This window comes from Tenrec ecaudatus, chromosome X, assembly GCF_050624435.1.
Source record: "Tenrec ecaudatus isolate mTenEca1 chromosome X, mTenEca1.hap1, whole genome shotgun sequence".
NCBI classification, from domain to species: domain Eukaryota; kingdom Metazoa; phylum Chordata; class Mammalia; order Afrosoricida; family Tenrecidae; genus Tenrec; species Tenrec ecaudatus.
The window spans coordinates 16695918-16702756 of record NC_134548.1 but is presented as its reverse complement, the minus strand read 5'-3'; the positions used below and the strand labels follow the sequence as shown (position 1 = coordinate 16702756).

The window sequence follows — 6839 nt, the reverse complement described above, 5'->3', positions numbered from 1 at the left end:
AAAATAGTCAAGTTTTTTTTTTTTTCATCCTACTTGTACTAGAGAGTCAAGGTCAGGAACATGGAGTCCTTTGATGATTTTCAAAAAAGGAACCTGGCTGGGAAATAAATAATATATATGGAAACAGACAACAAACAACATATACATGGAATAATATCATTGCACGATGTTAAATCTTAGCTATAAAGATTCTATCAGGCGGCTCTCGTGGCAGCAGCTAGCGCAAGGCTGGGAGCCGAGCGCCGCGTCGTGCCCTGCACTACCCAGAGCCCGAACAATACGGTCAGGATGGCGAAAGGGGACCCCAAGAAACCAAAGGGCAAGATGTCTGCTTACGCCTTCTTTGTGCAGACGTGCAGAGAGGAACATAAGAAGAAAATCCCGGAAGTCCCTGTCAATTTTGCCGAATTTCCCAAGAAGTGTTCTGAACGGTGGAAGACCATGTCTGGGAAGGAGAAATCCAAATTTGATGAGATGGCAAAGGCGGACAAAGTGCGCTATGACCGGGAAATGAAGGATTATGGGCCAGCTAAGGGCGGCAAGAAGAAGAAGGACACCAACGCTCCCAAACGACCACCGTCAGGATTCTTCCTCTTCTGTTCTCAATTCCGCCCTAAGATCAAATCTACAAACCCTGGCATCTCCATGGGTGACGTGGCCAAAAAACTGGGTGAGATGTGGAATAACTTGAGTGACAGCGAGAAGCAGCCTGACATCAACAAGGCGGCAAAGCTGAAGGAGAAGTATGAAAAGGATGTTGCGGACGATAAGTCTAAGGCCAAGTTTGATGGTGCGAAAGGTCCTGCCAAAGTTACCCGGAAAAAGGTGGAAGAGGAAGATGAAGAAGATGAGGAGGAGGAAGCTGACGAGGAGGAGGAGGAGGAGGAAGATGAATAAAGAACGGTTTCTTTGTCTCCTTGTGAAGACCTTAGAGTAGGGAGCGCCCGGGATTGCCGTGTCTCGTTACCCTCGTTAGGTTTACTTCCACAGTTGGATCAAGATCATAGTGTCGTCTTTCAAAGTGCTCTAGAACCCGTCCAAGGTCTACTTGACGCGGTCAGGGTGTCTGGAGCACCCTGGAACTGTATCAAAATTGTACATATTTCCACGCATTTGTAAAAGAAAAGGCACTTGTGGGCCCCTAGCTCTGTGCACTTTGCTGTGGAGCTGACAAGGCATTTAAGCAGATCTGGCCACTTGTTTGTTGGTTTGTTTCCTTAGTGAGGTGGTGTGCACTAATTCGGCTAGGAATCCCGCGTTCTGCACTGTACATATCTATAGTTTGTAAAGAAACAAAGCGAAAGAAAGAAGGAAGTAGCCAGGACACACACTCTGGCAACGAGGTTGGGGGTGGGGATGGGGGAGGTGCCCTTAGAAGGGGCCGGAGCTCAGGGCATGCACTGTGAAGCTGACCTGTTGACACTGCGGTGGCCGTCCACTTAGCTTCAGGTTGTCTTGGTTTTTTTTTATATATATATAGTGATATAGCTGGCATGAGAAGTGTTTGCAACTTTTTTTTCTTTTCAAAAATTTTTTTTTGTTTAGGACAGTTGTTTCAAAGCTGTTTTTGAGCGAACTGTCGATCTCTTCGTTGTCAGCAAAGAGCCGCTGTACTGATGGAATCGTCTGTACTTAAACACACTTTGCAATGTTCTGGGGTTTTTTTTGTATGTTTAGAATGCTGACATGTTTTTGAAGTTAAATAAACAGTATTACATTTTTTTTTAAAAAAAGATTCTATCACTTGTCATTGGTGTCACCTTGAATAAATTACTTAACCTTCCTTTGCCTTAATTCCATTATTTTTAATCAAGGGCAATAATAGGACCTACATGCTAGGGCTATTGTGAGGATTAAATTACTTAATCTCAGTAAAGTACTTACAATGGTGCCTTGGCACACAATAAAAGCTGTCTAAATGTTGCCCCAAACACCCAAACAACAAACGCACTGCCATTGAGTCAGTGCTGATTCATAGCAACCCTATAGAACAGAGTAGACCTTCCCCTGTGGGTTTCCAAGACTGAAACTCTTTGCTGGCATAGGAAGCTTCATCTTTCTCCTGCTGAGCAGCTGGTGACTTTGGAATGCTAACCTTGTGGTTAGCAACCCAATGCATACACACTATGCCAACAGAGCTCCAAATGTTGCCAAGATAAAAACTATTATTTTATGTTTCATCGTTGCTACCCTGCACCCTGACTGGCTCATCTCCCTACAACCCTTCAGTAAGGGGATGTCCAGTGGCTACCAATGGGCTTTCAGTCTCCACTCTGCACTCATCCACATTTTCAGTTGTATGATTTTTTGTTGCTTGATGCTTGATACCTGATCCCTTCAACAGCTCGTGGTCACACAGGCTGGTGTGTTTCTTCCATGTGGACTTTGTTGCTTCTCAGCTAGATGGCCACTTGTTTATCTTCGAGCCTTTAAGACCCCAGATGCTATATCTTTTGATAGCTGGGCACCATCAGCTTTCTTCACCACATTTGCTTATGCACACGTTTGTCTTCATTGATCGTATCAGGGAGGTGGACACCCATTGATATGATTTTTGGTTCTTTGATGTCTGATAACTGGTCCCTTCTGCACCTTGTGGTCAGACAGGCTGTTGTGCTTTTTCCATGTGGGCTTTGATGCTTCTCAGCTAGATGGCTGCTTGTTTATCTTCAAGCCTTTAAGACCCCAGACGCTATATCTTTTGATAGCCGGGCACCATTAGCTTTCTTCACCACATTTGCTTATGGTGATGCCTGGAGGGTGGAGAGAATGTGGGTAGAAAGGGGGAACTGATTACAAGAATCCACGTATAGCCTGCTCCCTGAGGGATGGACAGCAGAGAAGAAGGTGGGAGGAGACATCGCACAGTGTAATATAGGACAAAATAATAATAATTTATGAATGATGAAGGGTTCATGAGGTAGGGGGAGTGGCGAGGGAGGGGGAAAATGAGCAGCAGATATTAAGGGCTCAAGTAGAAGGCCAATTTTTTGAGAATGATGATGGCAACAAATGTACATATGTTCTTGACACAATGGATGTATGTATGGATTGTGATAAGGGTTGTAGGAGCCCCCAATAAAATGATTTAAAGATAAAAAATTTTTAATTATTATTTTAGTCATTGGTTAAAATGAACCATTACCTGCTAAATTAATTTTGTTTGTTTGTTTGTTTGTTTGTTTGTTTGTTTGTTTTTACTGTGTGCCATATATGAGGGGGCTTTAAAAAGCTCTTTTGGGGGAAAAATTCTTGGAAAAATGGAATTAAAAGATAATGCAGTTCTCTCACAAACTTTTTTTTAATTAATAAATCTTTTTATTGGGGCTCATACAACTCTTATCACAATCCATACATACATCAATTGAGCAAAGCACCCTTATACATTCGTTGCACTCGTCATTCTCAAAATTCGCCTTCTACTTGGGTTCCTGGGATCAGCTCGTTTTCCATTTTTACCCTCCCCCTTCCTCCCCACTCCCCCCTTCCCACTGAACCCTTAATAGTTTATAAATAATTGTTTTATCTTATCTTACACTGCCTGGCATTTCCCCTCACCCACCTTCCCATTGCCCATCTCCCAGAGAGGATGTTACACATAGATCCCCAAGATCGGTTCTCCCTTTCTACACCCCCTTCCCTCCCGGTGTCGCCACTCCCACCGCTGGTCCTGAGGGGTTCATGCGTCCTAGATTCCCTGTGTTTCCAGATCCCTACTGCACCGCTGTGCATCCTCTGATCTAACCAGGTCTGCAAGGTAGAATTGGGATCATGATAATTGGGAGGGGAGGAAGCATTCAAGAACTAGAGGCAGTACTTTTGTATTTAATATATGTCATCACCCTTTATTATTTGTTCTTGTTTTGTTTGTTCTTTTTTAATTTTGGTATCTTTTCTAGTTGAACTACTAATCGGAAGTTCAAAGCTTCCAACTGCTCTGTGGAAGAAAGATGAGGCTATATGCACCTGTAAAGATTTGCAGCCTCTGGAAACCATACATGGGTTCACTACAAGTCGGAATCCATTTAACGGAAGGGGGTTTGGTTTGGGATTTTGTTTTATTTTTAACTGTAGACTTGACATCACCCCCAGAAGCACAAATTATATATATATATATATATGGATTTATATATATGAAATGTCATATATTTACACACATATGTATAATTTTTAATGTAACTAACCACAATAACAGATATGTTTAAGAATAGCGGTTCCAAGAAAAGGTGAGATGGGTTGTGTTTTCTTTTTACCGTGAGGAGTTATACTGTGATTTTTGCCTAATGTTAAAACAGCTGTTTTTATTATCGGTGTGAAAATGAAATTTTAATGCATTATCTCCCTCTTAGGAATTAGTGTTTATAAACAAGAACATTTAGTGGGTCTTTTTTGTTCCAGTAAAATGCAAAATGAAGAAAAACAGTAGCTTATTAATACACAGAGAATAGCTTCGCAATTCCTCGTCAAGACTCACAGCCTCATCGTTGTTTTTCTTCAAATGACTCCAAAACAAAATGACACCTCTAAGGATTCACCATTTTGGAAACCAGTAAAAGAAAACATTAAAGCCTGTCTGACACAAGCCTCTCTTCCATGCGTCCCTGTTCTCCCATCCTCCCTACACGAGTATGAGTCAGATCATGTAACTTTGAATCATACGTTTGTTCATTCCTTTTGAGCTTAAACAAGGTTTTGATCATAGCCTATGAGGCAACTGACCTGGAATCATTGGCAAGTCTGTATATTGTGGCTTGAAAAACAGAATAGTATGTCCCCCTACATGCTCCTTTATTTGAATTCCACAGGAAACTACTCACAGCATCATTTTTGTGATACAAGAGTTCCCTAAAGAAATTGATCACACCATAATAAAATGCTCAGAAAATAAATGGAAAGACATAGTTTTCAAGAGTAAAGCGCTTGACTTATATTATGTATGTAGGAATACTTCCTCTCTGACGTGGTTAGCTACCTTCCTATGGGGAAGGCATTGTGCTTAAATGCTTTACCAGATATTATTCCCATTTGGGCTTCCCAACAATTCTCTGACATGAGTATTATTATATCTGTTTTCAGATGAGAAAAATGAAGCTTAGTCTCTAAATATTTATTGAGCAACTACTCTGTCCCTGTCTACAGTCTAGGCCTTTAAATTGAAGCATAAAGAGGTAATTTTCCCAGAATTTGGATACAAGCCCTTTCTGCTCTTATCATGGTTCAATGAATGCTTTTCTTAGAAAAAATGTTAAAGAAAATTGTTCCATGGGTTTCTATCAGAGAATGCCTTATACATTTTTAAGTTCTTTTATCATGTGTTACTCCAAAATCATACACTTTTATATCTATAAAGGAACCTAAACACCAGCCTTACCATTTTTCAAAATTTGAATTTGCACACATACAATGTTCAAAGAAATATAGAACTTCCCGTTGTCTCATCAATCATGAAAATATTTGCAATCATTTTAATTAGGAAGTTCCAAAGTGGAAAAAATTCAAATAATAAGTTATGTCATATGCTGTTGCAGTTATATAATCTGCTGTCAATTTGAAAGGATTCAGAGTAAAGGGGTGGAGTCTACCTTGTCAATCAGGTTATACCTTGATTACTTCATTTGGAGGTGCTAAGGAGATAAATCACTCACGGGAGGCGGGATACATACTCACTCCCTTGGAGACTCTACTGACAAGGCTGACTCCCTGGGAGACATTGCAGCTGACAAGACACATGGAGTTAGGCTAATGCTCTGAGATGGAGGAGCCATGTTGAGACCCCTGCCAGAGCTGAGACACTTACAACACCGATGGATCCACAAGACTTCCCACCCACTGGCCAGTGATATTCCTGCATTCAGTGCCATTGCATGTGTTGCATGAGTCCAAAGAGGAATTTATAGATTGGTATTGGCTTTATGGACTTAATCTGGACTGGGTTGGCATGGTTTTCTCAATATTCAACTGCTCTTGTAGATAAACCTCTTTCTTATACACACGAGTCTCTCTGGATTAGTTTCTCTAGTCAACCCAGACTAACACATGTCATATTTTATTAAATAATTATTTTATATAAGATGTGTACCTACACTCTATTTTTCCTTCTCTTTGGAAAGAAAAAACTTCAACAATTTCTAGTGACAAATATTTCGTTTTGTGAAAAATAAATATTCTTTTTTAATTGATTATAACGCAAGTTTATTTATGCAAAGTGGAGGTGTCTTATGTTTCCCATCGCAGGAGTGGGCCCATAAATCCGCAGTAGCAGCATGGCACAGGCTCCAGCTTTTTGCTTCAGCATCTTTACTGAGGACCAAAGATGTTGGGATCATGAAGGGTCAGACTGGTCACAAGCTGTTCAAAGTTACCCAGGCTCCAGAGAAGGGACGATACATTTTCAAGACCATGACAAGATCCGTTCTCGGGGTAGGACTGATTGAAGGTGAGAAGGAGGTCAGTGTGGTACCTAGCCAGTCGCCACAAGTGTAACCTCCTGTGCCACTTGCTGGTTTTCCTTCTCTACCTGCTGCTTGCCAGAAAGCATCCACGCCTCTTGACAGCAGCCCCTCAAGGCCAGGTTCGCCAAAGTGAGGGGGCGCACAGCCTCCACGTGCACACCCCTAGCTCCCTGCGCCCGGCCAACATCCTCAAAGTGGTACCACGCAGCTTCTTTGCCCTACAAGTAAGCCTGCAGTTCCAAGATAAGGCTCTGATCTGCCGCGTGATGGCAGAAAACTTCCTGATTATCCGGGGACCGGCCGGAGGTCACGTACATCAATGGTCCCCGGCGGGAGGATGGCGGAGAAAGCACCCCTGAACAGTGGGTAGTCTCGCGTGGGCTCCAT

The 6839-nt window shown here is 42.0% G+C and overlaps 2 pseudogenes; one reads left to right on the top strand and one right to left on the bottom strand.

The window, feature by feature from the left end:
- Window positions 1-273: 273 nt before the first annotated feature.
- LOC142434508 (high mobility group protein B3 pseudogene) lies at window positions 274-897 on the top strand (annotated as a pseudogene).
- Window positions 898-6297: 5400 nt separating this feature from the next.
- Window positions 6298-6839, bottom strand: LOC142434915 (ran guanine nucleotide release factor pseudogene; annotated as a pseudogene).